This window comes from Numida meleagris, chromosome 3 (assembly GCF_002078875.1).
Source record: "Numida meleagris isolate 19003 breed g44 Domestic line chromosome 3, NumMel1.0, whole genome shotgun sequence".
NCBI classification, from domain to species: domain Eukaryota; kingdom Metazoa; phylum Chordata; class Aves; order Galliformes; family Numididae; genus Numida; species Numida meleagris.
This window is the reverse complement of record NC_034411.1, coordinates 70,610,581-70,629,873: the sequence shown is the minus strand read 5'-3', so window position 1 is coordinate 70,629,873 and position 19,293 is coordinate 70,610,581. Positions and strand designations below refer to the sequence as shown.

General features: G+C 38.4%; 1 long non-coding RNA gene across 1 annotated transcript; it reads left to right on the top strand.

The window, feature by feature from the left end:
- Positions 1,418 to 4,582, top strand: LOC110396951. The gene is made up of 3 exons (XR_002437399.1): positions 1,418 to 1,502; positions 2,001 to 2,150; positions 3,987 to 4,582. It is a non-coding gene; the product is annotated as an uncharacterized LOC110396951 (long non-coding RNA).

Here is a 19,293-nt window from a genome sequence, read left to right as displayed (position 1 = left end):
CCAAGAGGCGATAACTTGAATTTAGATAACAGAATTTGGATATCTCTTGTTTATACCGATATGGGATTGGGGAAAAAGAAAAAGCAAACACAAAAGCTGCATTTATGGGGTCCTCTTCCTAACGTCTACATGTCCTTTGGGGGGCATCTGCTACTAAGGGTCAAAAAAATGTTATCAGGTGCCCAAGCCACATGAGTGGCTTTCAAAATCAGGATTTTTATCCAATCAGTTCGTTGAGGGTTTTTTTTTAATTCTATGAACACATTTAAAAGCCCACACCCAGTATTAATATTACTTATACACTGCTTGAGCAGCTAATGTAACCACTAGACCTGTCATTTTTCATTCTCTGCTTGGATTGCTTTGAGATTTGTAGCCTTTATTGCACCATGCAGTTTTTAATGCTTAGCTTCTAAGTTAATGTTGAATATCTGTCTGATCACTACAGTTTAATAAAAATTAGATGTAAAAGAACCATCTCAGTAAAGAAAAAACAGCTTCAGGGTTAGGTAGTTGTTTTTCACAAATGAACTTAGATGTAATACAATTACTTTCAGACAGCTTTTCCTAAATATTATGAAATGATCTGAAATAATTACAAAAGCAATGATGGCAAACCGGTGGCATTTTAAAGTTATGGAATTGCTTTCTAAATGGATGTTCAATGTAGTGCCTTTGTTTCTACAGGCTACAAGCAGTGAGCTGAAACTAATGACAGTGAGTTACCAATGGCTTTACCTGACAAGTGGAGATTTACTTAATAGTGTAATAGAACTGGAACCAGCCATATTTATCATTCTCTCTTCCTCCACAATCAGCAGTGATTTTCTTTTTTTTCATCTAGAAGGCAGAGTGTTCAAAGAGGGGAGATAACTGTGTTATTTCCAGCTTTGCCAGAGACTTCAGTGTCCGAACAGCACTAGCTGCTAAACAAAGACAACGATATTTTTCTTCTTTTGTAAATGATTCTTGTGGGCATATGACTTAACAAAATAGCACACCCATAAACCTAGGTACAAGGCATAAAAATTACAGAAAACAATGGACATCAAAATGAGAAGAAGCTCTGGGAATAAATCCAAATGGCTGGTAGAGGCATAAATACACATAAACACATAGAAATTGTAAGTAACCATTTCAAGGAGAAGAATGAGTGTGATGTTTGCTTACTAGAACGGGTTTGAACAAAGTATGTAGTTGTGGGAAAGGCTTATTGGAGGCTTGTGTAAAACCAGCTACTTTCTAGCATAGCAACATGCAGAGGAGAAGACTGCCTGCAGTTCTTCAGATCAGCACTGGAGGAGCCACCTGCTACCATCACCAGCTGCAGTCCTTTCCGAGGGACAGGATGAAAAGTCTGTTAAGGGGATACTCCTCCTTCAGCAATTACTTCTTTTTATCTCCTTCAAAAAGTTTAAGCCATGTCTTCCAGAGCATTTGCAGCACAGCATAGCCTTGGCTGGGCTCTTTGGGTCACCAGGAAGGCACAGAGGAAGTTGGGTGTAAGTTGCTTCTTGTACATTGGTCAGATGAAGTTGCTGATCAGCTGCATGAGGAGGGAAGTGGCCATGGAGGTGAAGTTTGCAGAACAGAGAAGGACTGGGAATCTTATGGGGTGGCCTTGGCTGCTCCTTCCCAGCTTTCTTTCCTTTCTACTCTTTACTCCCTAACCCATTATTGTAAGATTTTGTTTGCTGAGAATCCTTGAGATATCTTGGAGATACATGATATGAGAATTTGAAATTATGATTTAGGAAGTAAAAAAAAGAATTTTAGAAAAATGTGTAGTGGGTGATGTAACAAATAAAGGATTATATTATTTCTCCAGAATGGAGTAAATGCTGTTGTTGCCTTGAAATACATTTTCTTTACAAGTATTAGTCAGATTTTGGAGTATTTTTCCTTTCTGATTATTTTCTGATGAACAATTAACTGTAATTCACAGAGGCTTACACATTGCACAGTGGTGAGGTTCAACAGGGATTTTACTATTTTTTTAGATCAGAAAGCATCTGAGCTATTCTCATTTGTGCTCTGACTGAATGACTTACCAGCTGGCTCCTGTACGTTTCTGGAGAAAGATGGACCTGTCCTCAAGGACTATTTGAATTTCTCAAGATGAAGTAACACAAGAAGACGTTAGAAGACATGTAAGAGAAACAGAATATATATTAACGTTACTCCTGAATATCCCTTTTCTCTGGCCTGTCAGAGCTTACCAGCTGAAATGGATTACCTCAATAGATTTTAAGGATAAAGGTCATTTGTGGTTACATGGTCTGCCCTTTGAATATCATAGCCTGTAGAGTCTCTTTCTAGTGATTTGTACATCAGGCTCCTGACTTCTGTTTGTGCCATAAGCTACAGCACAAAGAAAAATCAAAAGACATCTCCCAAACTTTCCCGCACCTCCTTTAGGTATAGGAGGAAGACTTCCTGTTAATTCAAGGAGCTACAGGGAATGGTAATAACGACACACTAGGTGGCACTCTTACTTCTGAATGCACACTAAATTAAATCCTAAGCTTTTCTTTCAAGGGTATTGTATTAAGTAAGACACAATTTTGGGGGAGGTGAAGGTATTGTTCATAGTTCTCAGCCTCCTTACTGCTCATGTTTTCAAAATAATATTTAGAGGAATTTAGCAATCTCCACGTCCATTATCCTTTCACCTTTTTTATGCTTTTTTTCCCCTCCACAATCTGCAGCAGTTTTCAGACCTTCGATAATCACCAAGGAGTTAAAAGCGTGGAACTGGGCTAGATTTAATTTGCGTCACTTGGGTTCTGTTCTAGGCTTAAGAGTGGGGAAACCTAACTAAAAAAGGAGCAGATACTGTTTTTAAATTGAAACATTTTGCAAGTCTGCCCTTCTTGCTCAGAGGTATTAAGGGTGGCTTAGATAACTGGCTTCAGTACTCTTCAGGAGTAGGGGTCTGTGGCTACAACAGTTGGCTTCTCTGCTACCAAGTGGGTTAAAATTTCTACTGGCCCAAAATCTTAATCAAGGAATTTGGTTTTGATTAGCATACACTGTCTCTCTTGAAGGAGACTGAAACACTTAAAAGTGGAGGGATAATTCCTGCCTCTATTAAGCCACTGAGGAAACTGGCAGGATATGGCACTGCTGTATCATCTTGGAGCATGTGTATTGAATGGTGTTCCTGTACAAGAGTTTTCTCAGGTTTACTTCACATTGGAATAAACTAATTTCTTCTCAGTTTGTACCTTAGTCTGTAAAATACTTTTGGATGTTTAACCTGTGGAAAATATTACAAGATCAACTTTCTAAAGAGCTGATTATCTTAAATAGGTCATTCCTGTAGTATCATCAGTGCTGCTTGAAAAAGTGAGCATATTAGGGGATGGGCTTTCTAGCCTATACTGTTATTAATGCTTTTGGTTTTTAAACTTGCAGTGTGCTGTCATTTCTTAATAATCTTTTTAAATGTACTTGTGATTTATTGATATATAATTTATTGCAACATTATTTTAGAGCTATGCAAGAGTATAAAAAAAGAAACAGGTTAGTTTGTCTACCTCTATTTCAACTGAGAATACATCCACGGGAACAAGTAGAGTGATTGAAGCAGATCTTTAAGCAAAATGGGGCATGACAAGGACTCAGTGTACATATTCATTTGCACGGTGCTGTGTTACCTCAGACTAGCTCTGCTCTAGTTTCATGCACTCAGTGCCAGTTGTTGATTTGAATGCACTGGATGCATGTGAGTCTGGGAACAACCTCTGTTTTAGTTTCCTTTCCAACACTGCTCCACAATGTGAATGTAAGCAGGGAAAATCAGAAATTCAAAACAAAAGGCATTCATTTTCTGAACTAAAATAGCAATGCATATCTTCTATATTAATGCCAGTGAATATCTTCACTACTAGTACTACTAGTGGTAGTGTCCACATCTTCTAGGTACTAATGGAAGTAGCCAACTGTTTTAAACTGACCTGATCTTTATTTTTTTTTTTTAACAGAAAAAAATACTTTTCAACAGGAATCATCTGGTGTCCTTCTGAAATTTAGAAGATTTGTTTTCCATTCCTCTGTAATTTACTCTTAAAGAAAACTTTTGATGACAAACCTCCACCTTGTGATTCCACTGTTTAAAAAATATTTTTTCCCCTTAAAGGGGATGTTGCATGATATTCCTTGAGTTGTAATAGGTAATGAGATCCCAGATCGCATTGTCTTCTGTTTTGACGCATATACCTTATTAAATAGTTGCATATTCCGAATGACCAGCATCAGTCTCACATCTTTTTGCTGACAGATTTTTGCTTAATATATGTCAATATGTGACTACCATGTTTTCTAGATACACTTCTGCATTACAATGATTTATTTGTTCAGACATATCTGAGCCTACAACACGGTAGGTCAGGAGCTTTGTTTTAAATGTTCCTGGTGCTGGGATTCATGGTGACATATACAACTCAGTACCATGTATCCAGGGTTGTCTAGAAACATCTAAAACTTACAGCTGCTTAGTTATAGCATACAAATAATTGTTACCACATTGGACTTTTCATTTTTCATTTTGCAAAAAATAAATAAATAATTCATATTGTGTCCTCCAGCGGAACAGCAGTATCTCTAGCATTGCCATGTCAGAGAAGGAAAATCCTGCTAACATAGGAGAAATAAGAGAATAGAAAAGATCGAGAAACAGAATATATTCTACATGTCATTTGCAGATAAACTGGTGTCATTGCCATGTGACTTATTCTTTCCTTAAAGGTAACTGACAGAATCCACTGATATACCAAAGAAAAATTTACCTTTTTTTTTTTTTTCCCCCAAGTGTTGTTGTTGGTAATATAGTGTCTTAGTTTTCTGTTTTCTTCTTTTCTCTCAATTTTCTGGAAGAGAATGTAAGAAGGCCCACTTGTATGCTGTAGCCCCTGGGAAAACTTTTGCACATTTTCACACCAACAATTGTGACTTTATGTTGATAAAATTGTGCAAAGCTTGCAGAAGACTTAAATCTTTTATGCAAATGTTGTGCCCGTTTCAGTCACAGGCACTTTTAATTCATAGATTCTTGTGGATCATTTTGCCACAAGATTGGTGCATCACGTTCTTCCCTCTTTTATTTTCATCAAACTCTTCTCAGAACAAAATCCTGCTTAAAAGAAAGAGAAGAAATACCACGAAAGCAGAAACTTACATAATGAAACAAGAATATTATGCTAGTAACATTCAAGTCATCTCATTAGAAACTGAAACTGACTGAAAAATTTCTTCTTAGTTCTATGCCTGCCTTCAAATTAAATTAGATATTATGTTAGATGAAATTCTCCAGGGCAACCATTGTTTTATGCTACTGCAGAACTAGGCCATGGGAAATTCTCTAGTGAGAGTTACTAGGATGGTAGGCCTTGAACTCAAGGAAACTCTAGGTGTTATAAATTAGGTTTCACACACATGAGACATCAAAAAGGAAGACCCCTTCAGAGTTCTTGTGTGCTTTGACTCCTTGGGCTTAGCAGTGAGTTTTAAATGCAGCATGGTGTCAGACTTGTTCCTGCTTGGGCTGGAGTTCTATGACTGTTTCTATGCTATTGGCTCAAGCTTGCATATTTTTATCTATTTTATTGATAATATAAAATATTATTATAAAATAATATATAAATATTATAATATATATTATTTTATATTTTATCTTAGCTTTTTTTTTTTCTCAGTAAACTATTAGGGAGTAACAATATTCCTGTGCCAAAGTGAAATCTCCACAGAAAATTATTCTGACCTTCATATTATCTGCCTCATCCTCTTATAGTGCTTTGATCAGTAGCCAAATAAGTAATGTTGACTAGTTGATCTTTCAGTTATTATCAGTGCACATCTGAATTAACAACCCATTAAGCAATTCACACATCCCAGAGCCCCAAGTGCTAACTCATGCAGATGTTACAACTGTCCATGTTCTGACCTTGTTTAATCTGCAAGGATTCAAGAGGTGTGTTTGTTCTAATAAAAAACTTATAATATAGAAGACCATAATAACAGTCCCCAGGGGGGAAAAAAAAAGGCAGACATTGCTTAATTAAAATGTTTGTTGTTAGCAACTAGTTCCTCTTTCTTTAACTGGCTCTCAAATCGTCCCTTGAGCCATCCTACTGTGAAAAGAAGATTTTACTTCTTTATGAGGAGTGCTTTAAGCCTTGTTTTGAACTCAGTTGGGAAAAAGAGAAAAATTACTTAAGAGTTGTAATAAAATGTGGTAATTGAGATGTCATTTGTGCTAGGATTTATTAGGAAAAAAGAACTAAGCAGAGATCATTACTTTATTATGTCAATATATAAGACTGCAATTTGGTTGTAAATGTTGTGTGCAGGTCTCCTAGAAACAGTAATCACTTTGTGTCAGACTAAAGGTTGGTCTAGCTCACCTATCTTGTCTCCAGCAGTGGCTAACTGTGGCCGTTCACAGCAGAAGAGAAAAGTATATGGGATCCTTCTCTGCAGTTCTTCCCAATTCTCCAGCAATTTTTACCACAAAAAAAAAAAAAAAAAAAAAAAAAAAAAGTTTGTAGATATCCTGTAGCCTCTGGTTTCTTAATCTTGTCTAGCCCAGCTATGACTCCTTCAGCATTTATAGCATACTGTGATATAGATTCCACGTACTATACTATATTTAAGTATATATTGTGTGAAAAACCATTGATCTTATTGGAGACAGTGCAGAAAAACTTACTGAAAGCAAGCTTGTCAATATTCACAATGGAAGCTGCAGCCTGTGGAGAGCTCACATTGCAGCAGGCTCTTTGACAGGAAGTATTTCCTGAAGGACTTCAGCCCATGGAGAGGACTCTCACTGAAGTAAGGAGAAAAAGGAGGAAGGAACATCTGAGGGGAATTGTTATGAACTCATTCCCCCTGTGCTCCCAGGGCTGTGCAGAGGAGGATTTAGGGGAGTCAAGATGAAAGAGTGAATTTGAAACAAGGAAGAAGAAGGTATGGGATAGAAGGGAGGTATTCTAGATTTTGTCTTTGTTTCTCAACAACCAATTCTATTTTAATTGGCAATAAATTAAATTAATGTTCCTCAGGTTGAGCCTGTTTTGTCTGTGATGGCAATTTGCAAATGATTTATCTGTTTATCTCTTGACCCATGAGCTTTTTCATCTTATTTGCTCTCCTTGACCTATTGAAGAAATGGAGTAAATGAGTATTAGGGTGGGCATCAGGCAGACAGCCAAAGTCAACCCACCACAAATCCTTATACATAACCTCTCAGGTGGCCCTTCATCTATCCCCAGGCAGAGCTCCATGCACTCCAGCTGTTCTGACATAAAGGGCAACTCCATCTTCACATCTTGGCCTGTCCTTCCAAAAGAGCATGTATCTTTCCTTTACAGTACCCCAGTCATGGGAGCCAGCCCATGTGTCTGTGATCTCAATAAGGTCACAGCCCTGCAACAGCACTCATATCTCCAACTACTTGTGTTTAATCCCCATGCCGTGTGCATTACTGTACAGGCACTTCAGAGAAGCACCCCATCATGCTGACTTCCTCAGAAGGATCTGATTTTTTTCCCCATAATGCTGCCCTGCAAACATTACATTGTTCGCATGCAGAAGCCCATGGTGACCCTGTTTAAGCCCTGTTAGGTTGATTTTCTGTTCATTTTCACTCCTATCACCCTAGTCCTTTTGGTTGCTAGCCTTGTCCATTACTCCCTGACAGAGCTATTGGTAACTCTCAGCCTCGTCCTCTGTTTTCCCTCCCCTCTGGAGAGTTTAAAGCACTTCAGCTGTCCTTTACCAGGTCATCCATACTGTTTGAAGAGAGACTTTTTCCCTACTTTGTGAAGTGGATCCTATCTCACCCAGGCAAACACGGATCCTCAGATGGGGTCCCATGATTGTAGAAACTAAAACCCTATTGCTGATACAAGCTATGCTGTCATTTATTGGCGTGCAGTATCAGTCTGTTCTTGCTCATACCTCTCTGGTAGGACTGAGACAAAACTGTATATTCACTTTTGATAATATCCTGGTTGCCCCTGGCAGTAGCACTGGTGCTTACATAGAAGAAAATCACGAGGTAATAGAGAGCTGGACAAGCTCTGACAGTCTCTCCACAACTTCCCAGCTCCAGGCCCCTAGCAAGATGCAAAATTCCTTTAAATGACAGGTTGAGTCAGCAGATGGGTGCCTCTGGCTCTCTCAGCGGGGCATTGCCCACTACTATCACTCATTGGTAAGAATGTAGCACCATGAATACAATTTTTCTGTCTCTTCTCTGCAAGAAAGCCTTCCTTAAGAGACAAACTTGTCTCTGCAGTCCTGAAGCAGTCCATGATGAGAACAGAGGACCAGAAGACTGGAAGGAATGTCTGCTTGGCTGATTAAATCTAAAATGTTGTCAGAGGCATCAATTATGTAGTTTAATAAAATTCTACAGATTATCTGTTTTACTTAGCAGCACCCTGCCAGGGCCATTTAATGGTCCCCAGAAATATTTAACTAACTTAGGACTGAAAATAAAAACAAAAATCCATACTCATGTTGTTCCACTGACAGGCAGACAGAAAATACCAAAATTGTTACATCCTATTACCACACATTTGGATAAAGGTTACTGGTGACTCTGACAGTGCAGTCAGGCTGCCCTAATGCATAAATACAATTACTGAATTAAGCAAATTTTCTGTTTCTTGGAATTTAAACTTTGTCATGCAGACCTTTCTGTATGCTATCCAAAAGCATTTTAGCTCCTTTTCTCATGCTACTTAGCTTGTAAACAACACTAGAAATATATTTCTCAGTGGATAGAGCTTTATTCCAGTTTCCTTTCTGTAATTATTTTTACTCCTTAAACTTAATACAATCTGGGAGACTTTTTTTTTTTTTTTTTTTTTCCTGAGCTAAGTCTGTAGAGAACATTTACCTGAAGACAATTTATAATGTTAAAAACACTTTCTGTTTTTTCTCCATTTCACACTGCTATTCATGTTGAGCGAGTACTTCAACAGTTTGCTTAGTCGAGATATTTCTGGTCTAAGCACATCAGTAGAAACATACTAAGGAAAAACAGTATGGTAGTTTTCTATACATAAGCACAATAGAAAATGTGTTTTATGGAAAAATTCCCAAACGTAAATCAGTTTGACCAAGCGCATGAAAAATTCCACTTCAGAAGGAGTTTCAAAAAACCAAGTAATAGAAAAGCCAGGTGTTATACCATTTAAATGAATTTTTAGCTACTACCAAAATTTGTAATATAGATAATGCTCCATTTTTTTTTTAACTGTTTCAATCTTCCTGTTGCTTGCTCTAACTATGATTTCTTATAAAAGTTTTTGAGTCAATAAGATGTTCAAAAAATGTCAGATTCAAACAGTGCTAGCAGACTATTTCATGATTGCACTGCGGAAAGAGAAAGATTGGTTTGAATATTTTACAAGCTTATGCTTCTGAAATTCTTTGATCAAAGTCTCCCAAAAATGTCACAGCATTAAACTAAACTTTCTGAAGTGCCACATGAATCTAAGGAATTTCCATTGTTTTCAAAGAATATTTTTTGCAGGCTGGCTTTGAAGTGAAGCAAACACAATGAGGCCTCTAAGTAGGCAATCTGTAGAGAACACAACACTTAAAAAATCACATATTATAAAGAGAATTTTGCTCGCTGTATGTGAGCAAGTGAGTATAGTGCTTTACACTGAAAGAGTATTTGTGCATTAAAATAAATGCATACGTTTGTAATTTCACAGCCTCATTCAGGAAGTAAATGATCACGAATACAGTGCTTCAAAACACAAATCAGTGCTGCCTTTTTCTTTTGTAGGCAACTGCTGGTAACAGCCAGTGTGCATATAACCTGACTCAACATCAGACAGGACTAGCATAAGTTCTGTTATTTCAGCAAATAATCAAACTAAAAAATATTTTGTAAATTCTCAGATGTGGTTTGAATATGTTCCAATATAATTCTGACTGACCAAAATATGCTGCACTCCTGAGCTCACTCTTAAATATATCATACTGAAATCACAACAAAATTTTTTCAATTTCCAAGTTGGCTGGAAAATGCAGATATACATGAACTATATTAACAGAACTACAGAAGTTAGTAGAGGCTAAGGCAGATTTATTCTAGGGTAAATATCCTGATGTGTATGGAAGTTTTATGATTACTCTACTGTAGAACTTTCTGTCACTGTGTTTCTTGGAGGTTAGATCTGGCTCAGGCCACATCTAAATTTCAAGCAATTTGATTGGACTAAGGCAGAAAAAGGTTTGCTTGATGGAACCTCACATATTCTCAGGTAGTCCTCAGCTAGCTGGGCAGGACAAGACATCCCTTTCGGTCCATACTGGAAAGGCATCATGGAAGCAAGTGTACCTAAATTAAAAAAAAATAAAACTGCTGCTTTATGGCAAGGAGCTGCCCATCCGAACAAGGCAATGATCCTATGATTGTCTGCCTTTCCATGTCTTTTGACAATAGACAGAAAAATCATTGTTTATAGATTTATTTTTATATAAAATATATATGTAAAAGCATGTACAGATATGCATAAATATAGATTTTATATATACATATTTATACTTAGTATTGATATGTTTATGTCTGCATATATGTAACATTATTATACGTATATGAAGGTAGACATTTAATATACATATGTACACATACATAAATACATACACCTAGAATTGTAGTTGTATTATCATTGAATCATAGAATGGTTTGGGTTGGAAGGGACCTTTAAGATCATCCAGTTCCAACCTCTCTGCTATAGGCAGGGACACCTCCCTCTAGACCAGGCTGCTCAAAGTCCCATCCAGCCTGGCCTTGAATGCTTCTAGGGAGGGGGCATCCACAACCTCACAGGGCAAACTGTTCCAGCATGTCACCACGCTCACAGTAAAGAATTTCTTCCTGATATCTAGTCTAAATCTACCCCCTTTCAGTTTGAAGCCATTTCCCCTTGTCCTGTTGCTACAAGCCCTTCTAAAAAGTCCCTCCCCAGCTTTTCTATAGGCCCCTTTCAGGTACTGGAAGGCTGCTATAAGGTCTCCTTGAAGCCTTCTCTTCTCCAGGCTGAAGAGCCCCAGCTCTCTCAGCCTGTCCTTGTAGGGGAGGTGCTCCAGCCCTCTGATCATCTTTGTGGCCATTCTCTGGACCTGCTCCAACAACCCCATGTCCTTCTTGTGTTGGGGTCTCCAGAACTGGATGCAGGTCTCCAGGTGAGGTCTCACAAGAGCTGAGTAAAGGGGCAGAATCTCCTCCCTCAACCTGCTGGTCACACTTCTCTTGATGCAACCCAGGATACAGTTGGCCTTCTGGGCTGCAAGCACACATTCCCAGCTCGTGTTGAATGTTGAGAAGCAGGTTGCTCGGCAGCACGTAGCTACTGATTTACTAATGATTTATGATGTAATGACGTAATCCCTAGATACGTGGAATGTGGTGTTTCCAGTGTGTTCTAGTATATTCCAGCATATCCATAATATTCTGTATCCATAGTGCTGTAGTTAACAACATATCCCATATATGGAGATAACTCAGGCAACGATACTGTTAGCGTGCGCGTTGCATAGAGCTTGTATCCCTGGACCCTGTATCCCTGGAAGCATATATGCTATATAAGATGTTGTGTTGCTACAATAAAGTCGGACGCATCTCATATTGAGTTGATCTTGCGTTCCCCACGCAAGTACCGGTAGGGCAACCCTTTTGGGGAAACTTGTGGCGTTCCCCAACAGTTGAATATTTCATCAACTGACACTCCAGAATCCTTCTCCTCAGGGCTGCTCTCAAGCCATTATCCACACAACCTGCATCTTGTACTTGGGATTGCCCCAGCTCAAATGTAGGACCTTGCACTTGGCCTTGTTGAACTTCATGAGGTTGGCATGGGCCCACCTCTCAAGCCTGTGCAGGTCCCTCTGGATGGCATCCCTTCCCTCTAGCGTGTCAACTGCACCACTCAGCTTGGTGTCATCAGCAAACTTGCGGAGGATGCACTCAATCTCACTGTCCATGCTGTCTACAAAGATATTAAATAACACCAGTCCCAACATCAGTCCCTGAGGAACAGCACACATCACCTGTCTCCACTTGGACATTGAGCCACTGACCACAATTCTCTGAGTGTGACCATCCAGCTAATTCCTTTTCCAGTTAGTGGTCCATCCATCAAATCCATTTTTCTCCAATTTGGTGGCCAGGGGATGTCACGCGGGACAGTGTCAAATGCTATGTACCAGTCCAGGTAGATGATGTCAGTTGCACTTCCTTTATCTACTGACGTTGTAAGTCCATCTCAATAGGCCAATATCAATAATTAAAGCTTACATTTGTACAAATAAGAAATATAAGGCAAGTTTGAGTCCCCCCACTCGACAAGGCTGCTGAACAAACCCTAGCCTATTGGAGTTGGGGAAAGCTTATGAGTGTGGGGGATACCAAAGGAATGAGGGACCACAAAAATGTTGGAGTATGCCTGAAGGCCACAAATCCATCCAAGGAGGTCACAAAAGGATCCCTGCACAGCCACTACCATGTGGAAAGCAGAGACCTGTGCTGTGAGCTTCTGCAAGAGATCTTGCCTCCAGCCCCAGACCAGAAGGATAATTGCAGTGTGTCACCGAGATGAGCTTTGTGCTTTGCATGGTGTTGCAAGACACATACAACAATGCCTGCAAAAATATCTAACCAGCCAAATCCAAAAAGAGCAGGTACCTAGGAAAAGATCCAAAGTGGTTCCTGATATTCCCATACAACCAGAAAAATAACAGCTAATGGGTGTGTGAATCAGAAAGTGTATATTGAAGTTACTTTCACACAGAGAGGAGTGGTTAGAACTCCCTTTCTCCATGGCTGTGGTGGAACTTAAGAGTTGCTGATAGGGCCAATATAAGGAGCAGGCTGGTGGTGTTAGCCATGCTTCTATACATATAGACACAGAAAAATGTCACTGCTTACATGTATAAACATTACCAGTGAACGTTTTTATTGTGTTATAAGATATTCTTAAAGTGCTTTCAGCTTGGAAGTTTTATGATGAAGTCTGTATCTACTTTACTACTCTGATGAAAACAATTATTAGAACCAGTTGTTATCGTATGAGTACAAATTACACTTTATTCATACTGTTTTACTTCAGGAGAAGTATACTATATGTGAATAAACCTCTAAACTATTAAACAGTTTAAACTTGTTATGTGATATTTCAGTTGATATGCACTTTATCATTGAGTGTATTTCCCCCCTTATAATTTTGTGTTCTGCAGTAAGTAGGTCGCTCTGAAAATAATGCCTCATATTTATTTCCATGGAAACTACAGCAGATACAGAACACTATTTGACAGAGCAAATTCTCTGCTACTAAAAGCTATTTTTCAACATTGTTTCCACCATTAGCCAATTCACACAGATAAGACATTCTTTTAGAGGTGCGACAGCTGCTTGGTTGTCCAGAAGGTGACTTGTCTTTCATGTTGCTTTTGCCACTGCTGAAACACACCACCCACTGCTTCAGAGTGCTGACAGACACTGTTTGGTTTCCATAACTGTTCAGCTAGTATCAATGAATGTCAACAGGAGCCATTTTTCCACATGGAGGAATTCAGTGACACACCTTTGCTTCACATGCACTTCCATGTCAGATGTCATTTTGTCAGATTGCTCCTCTGCTGCCATCTGTCACACAGCAACAACACATAATGGAATACTGGTGGGAAGGTTCAACATTTACTGCCACACCATGCCTTTTATGTTGTGGGCCCATGTAATAAAATAGGAGGCATTACTTTTGGAGCAGACCTTGTAAAATACTAGTTTCTTCCTCAGTGAACAAGGAAATTGTGCCTGACATAACAGAGGGTTGTGACCAAAGAGAGGATGTAAATAAGAGGTCTAGCAAATATCTCTGTGTTTAATCTTTATTCTAGGTTATGAATGTGCAGGAGATGTATTAGTGACATGCAGAAGCCTATAGAACAAAATTAAACTATACATTTATCTTACTTTTACATTTATCTTTAACTGGATGACACACCCAGACAACAATCATAACCAGTGCAAAGGGTTAGAGAGGCTGTTTGAACACTCTTTAGGGATTTAATCTTTTTGTCTTTCAAGGCTTACATTCTTATACTTTTATCAGTAGATTTTGATGATCATGCTAATGGCTCTGAAACAAGTTTCCAAATTATCATAATGATCCGATGACAAAGTATTTGAAATTTCTTTTTTTTTCCCATTGTAAAATATTTATTTTCCAACTGAACAGTACTAACAATGTAACACTGAAAATACAAACCATGTGTGCTGTTTGAAGTTACATTTCAGTGTTTAATATTGTATGAAACATCCACTGTGATGGAATCATGCAGAAAATAAGCTTTTTCTTATTAATACAAACTCATTAAAATGTCTGCCTGATTATAGCAAAGCTGTTTTCTCTTTAGCATCCCAAATTTCTTGCAACAGGAGTCTGCAAACTGAACTTCATATTTACTACCTGTCATTGGTCACTATGCTCATAATCTTAGGAGAGAGTCAGCTGCCCCTCCTAAGTCTGAATACTGAATATAGAACCTGGATCAAGATCTTCATCTAATGTCAAGTGACATGTCTATTATAGCCAATGAAGTTCTTATTAACCAGTATATAGTCCCTGCTAAATATGTAACAGGAGAGTCAGTGAAGAGTTATTATGGCAATTCACAGATGGAGAACTTAGAATGTTATTTAATAGTGTAATAAATGCTTTTTTTTTTTTCATTACTCAACAGATTTCTCTCTGTCTTTTTTTTGCAAGTGTGCTTTCTCTTACTTCTCAAACTTTTTTTCCAGTTTGTCATAGAAAAAAATTTAGGTAACGGAAGTTCAGAATAGAGACAGGCACATTATAAAACTTATCCAATAAATCCAATAAAATAGAGAGACAATATGAAAATTGAATCAGATTAGAATTTACAGGCAAATATATATATATGTATATATGTATAGAAAGAAGGGACTTGTAATCTTCTTTAATAATTCTGGGCCAGGAAACTGGAAATTTTAACATAATATAAAGCTGAAACACTGAATGTCAGAACCAGAGGGTTGGGAGACTTTTCAGAGGAAACCATGTGAATCCTAAAAGGCAGCTGTCATTTTATTGCCAGCAGGTGCCAAGGTACCTGCAATGTATTAGAAAATAGAAACCCAGGAATCTTCTAGGGCTATGGAAGACTGTTAAAAATATTATTTTGATATGAAAGGTGAGTGAAGGTGAATGCATGGGTGAAAATATCAGCAGGAGAAGGGCTATAAAAATCACTTATGTTGCTGACATCAACAGCAGCAGGTCATTAAGATCCTAGCACACATCTACTCTCAATTTCTCAGGACAATCAGATCTGAAACAAAGACAGTGAATAAATCCTGATGATTTGAAGAATTGGGACAGGATATAGAGATTGATCACTGCCAGATTCTGAAAGGTGTAGTATGAGACACATCCAAAACCTGTGAACTTCTAAGAAGAACTGAGGAAGTGTGGGAAGGGGCTTGAAAACCAGTGTGCCTTGTCCTCTTTGTCATCGCAAGCAATCCTGGACAGACTACCTGGATATATATAGATGTCTTTGGACCTAAGCTCATGGCAGAATATTTGCATACTTCTTTGTACCTGTGGGCATGAGATCGTGAATCTAGGAGACTCCAGTCAGTTGTGATTAAACATAAAACAATCTCTGCTTCCTCAGAGGTATTATATTGGGCTACGTTGTTGCAACAATGTTACAAAATTATTTCCTATGGAGTAATTTGGCAGTCAGTATGTTTTAAAGCGTTTGGAAAAGATATATAGAGAGAGAGTAAGAAAATCCATCTTCATTTATATGTTTTTAATGTACAGATAAAATGCTCTGTTTGTCAAATTAAAGGGTCATCTCTGAATGTACAAAGTACACACCATTTCTAGGAGTAGGATCATCCCATTCTGACAGTCCAGTGTAGAAGTTCAGATGAACTTTAACCAAATGAGCACAGAAGTGAATCTCCCCTGGTACCTTCCAGTACTAAGTTGTATATAACTGAATGTAGGTATCTAAACATAGGAAAGCATTAGAACACTGGAACATATATTTGTGGAGACATGACGAAGGAGAATAGGGAGGAGGAGACAATTCCCTTTAGAGAAATGTGTCCAGTGTATTGCTCCAGTATTCATGAGGTAAATGGCTGTTGGCTGTCGCTGCTCCCTGCTCTGAGGCAGCCGAGCACCTGAAAAGGCACAAAACACAAACAGGATATGACTTTTTACAAAATCATTGCTCCCAGCCATAAATTGACATCTGAAAATAAATGGCACCCCTGTGTACATAGTGGGAAAGGACTTCCTGTTGTGAGGAAATCCTGAGTAAACTGCAAGGCACATGTGGTCCTGCTGTCCAGTCTCAGGCCTGCAGACGTTTCACCGAATGGTGACCTCCAAAGGCAGAAAGGGGTGCAATGAATAGACCCTTGGGCAAGAAGAAATCGAGATGGCCAGACGGAGTGGGCCATCCTCAGGAAGGTGGCTGAAGGGACAAGGCCACTTCTATTGGTGTACCCTTGTCCATGGACTGATCCTCCAAAGCCATTCAGTGATGTTGTGAGTTGAAAGCTGGTTAAGCAGAAGAAAGGATGCCTAGATTTTCATTCCCGTTGGCACATATTAGTTTTGGTATCTCTTTTTTAGTATGGAGTTTCACAAGCTTTATAGTAACTTACTCATCTGGAGACTTGTCAGCTTTCAGATTTGACTGCAATTGGCAAAGGTTCTCAAATCCTTTACTGGCATATGGATGGAATAAAGACAGACAGACAGAATCACTGCCTATCTTTGTTTTGTCTAGCATTTAGGCTACTAGGGCTTAAGTTATGCTGAACTGACAGAAGTCAGTAGCTTCTGAGTGTTCCTTAATCGTTACTGTGAATGTGCCAAGAAGTAAACTAATGTGGGAGGTGAGGATAATAATGCTTTAAATTGACAGGGGCAGTGGGAATGGACAAGAACACATAGCTGAACTGAATTCAGTTGGTGATGTCCATTAACGCTGCATATCAGGTTGATTTAAAGAAGTCAGCTAGACTGTATCTTTGTATAACTCTAGATAGAAGAGAAGCTGGCTCCTGAGGAGGGGTTTCTATGAATTTCCAGACAGATTACATATCAAACTACATGTGTTCCTATGCAAGGCCTACTTTCTTAGAGGGTAGATTTAGTGAAGAGATCAGTAGTGTGTAGCAAAGAAGAATTGCAGAGTTGAAGATTGCTTGTTGTTGGAGTCTTCCTTCAACAAGAACAACAAAGTATGAAGAAAGAAACAGGAAAGAAACAGAGGACCTCCTGACTGTTATCTCTATGTATGTTCCCCTGATTGGAGTAGGTTTATTTTATGTTCAAGGATTCATTAAAACTTCTATTGTACTATGTTTTAACACAGCTCTTAGTCTCACATGTTCTTTTCCATTTCATTTTCAAAGTAAATATTTTGACAGTCATTTCTGTCAGTATTGCACATTTGCAAGCTGAATAAACAGATGTATATGTCATAGATGCTCAAATGGATAAATATTCTGGAGGATTCTAATAAGAGTTGAGGAGCAGAGTTGCAAAATAAGCATTGAAGTTGGCTCAGGTGAAAGGCAGGCTCTGCTTTCTGCTCTCCGTATCCATGTATCTCCTACCAGTTGTTGACAGTATATTTAGGAGATGTCATATGTACCTAATCTCCACCAGGAATGTCTTGGGTTTTTTTGTTTCTCTCCTTCAGGAATCCATTATGTCTCTCTAGTAGACGAGACACTGTGGTAGAATAGTGAAGTCATCTTTCTACAGATTCAGAAAGGGGACCTGGGCTTTAAGGTCCAAATTTTGAAAATAATTGTCTGCTCTAAAGTGGTATAACTCCTGTTAACATACTAGGTTGCTAAGACTAAGAAGTCACATCTTAATGTGAAACCTGTAGTGGATGTGGATTTTCAGTTTCCTTCCTTTCTTGTCAAACCATTTAGGCATCATAGAGTCTTCTCTCTGTCCTGTTCATCTAATTCAGGAGGGATACATGCGTATTTGTATTTTGGAATTAAATGGAACAAAGTCCTTCTAACTTTTTTGGCTTCTTTTGTGATATTGGTACTGTTGCAGTAGGCTTTGTGTTGTTAACTTCCCAAGTTCTCCAGAAAGATGAACATCAGTGTGAAGAGGGAAGTTCTCAGCCACCAGCAGCAAGCTACAGGCAGCCAAATGCCTGCAGCTGCTCAGCTGCTGCTCCACCTGTCAGCTTTTTTATGGATGAAGCAAAAGTTGTCATTTGTCAGCATGAAAAGAAAAAGAATAGGCAAAGCTGACAGTACACTGAAATGACTGCTTTTGAACACTGATGATCTGTGCTCTAATGACATTTTTTTTTGTTTTTAATGATACATAGAGGTTCCCTGTTTGCCTTTCCTTTTTCCCTTTGACTAAAAACCAAGACTTCATTAAAAACAGAAGATACACTGATGCTTCGTAGGCGTGAAAACAGATTTCTGATTCATTTTGTATGTTGCTGCACCAATTCAATCTGTGTTTAGTGTGCTTGGATACTTAAGTGATACCAGCTTTGTCATTACAGGCTGAACGAACCCCAGAGAAAAGCAGTCAAACCATAGGCATCAGGAGGAGAAGAAAGGGAAAATGTCTCTTTCATGCAGACATTATTATACAGGCAGTTATGGTTTGCTAGTCTTTTGTGAAATCATTGACATCTGACACCTATTATTTTATTTATAATCTCTGATTATTGTGACATAAGGATATTTATGCTATAGACAACTGTGTAGAGAAGTGCAATGTAAGCTTGTTAGGATACTTGAAGAATTGTGTCTGTCTGAAGCTCTCCAGATCAAATTATTTCTTTCAATAAGCTGTCTTTTTATTGCTATGCACTAAACTTTTTATTTCAACGTTTCTAAAAGCCTTCACTGCTGTGATAAAATACTTAGATAAAAATGATACAGAACATCACAGCAGGAAAGAAGAAAAGAACTTTACATTTTAAAATTCAAATTCATGAGTTTCATAGCTGAAGTTGATAACTATTGAGCATAAAACTGCACACAGTCAAACTTGATCTAATATGTACACAATATGTGTAAATAGGACACTTCAGAATCACAATAATGCTTATGCTGGAGTCAAGATTACCCAGCATGTACAGTGTGTTTACATAGTATGTAGTAATATGTGTATTGCATAGTTGTGTTAAGGCTGTGATGTACTGTGACTTCAAGTACACAGA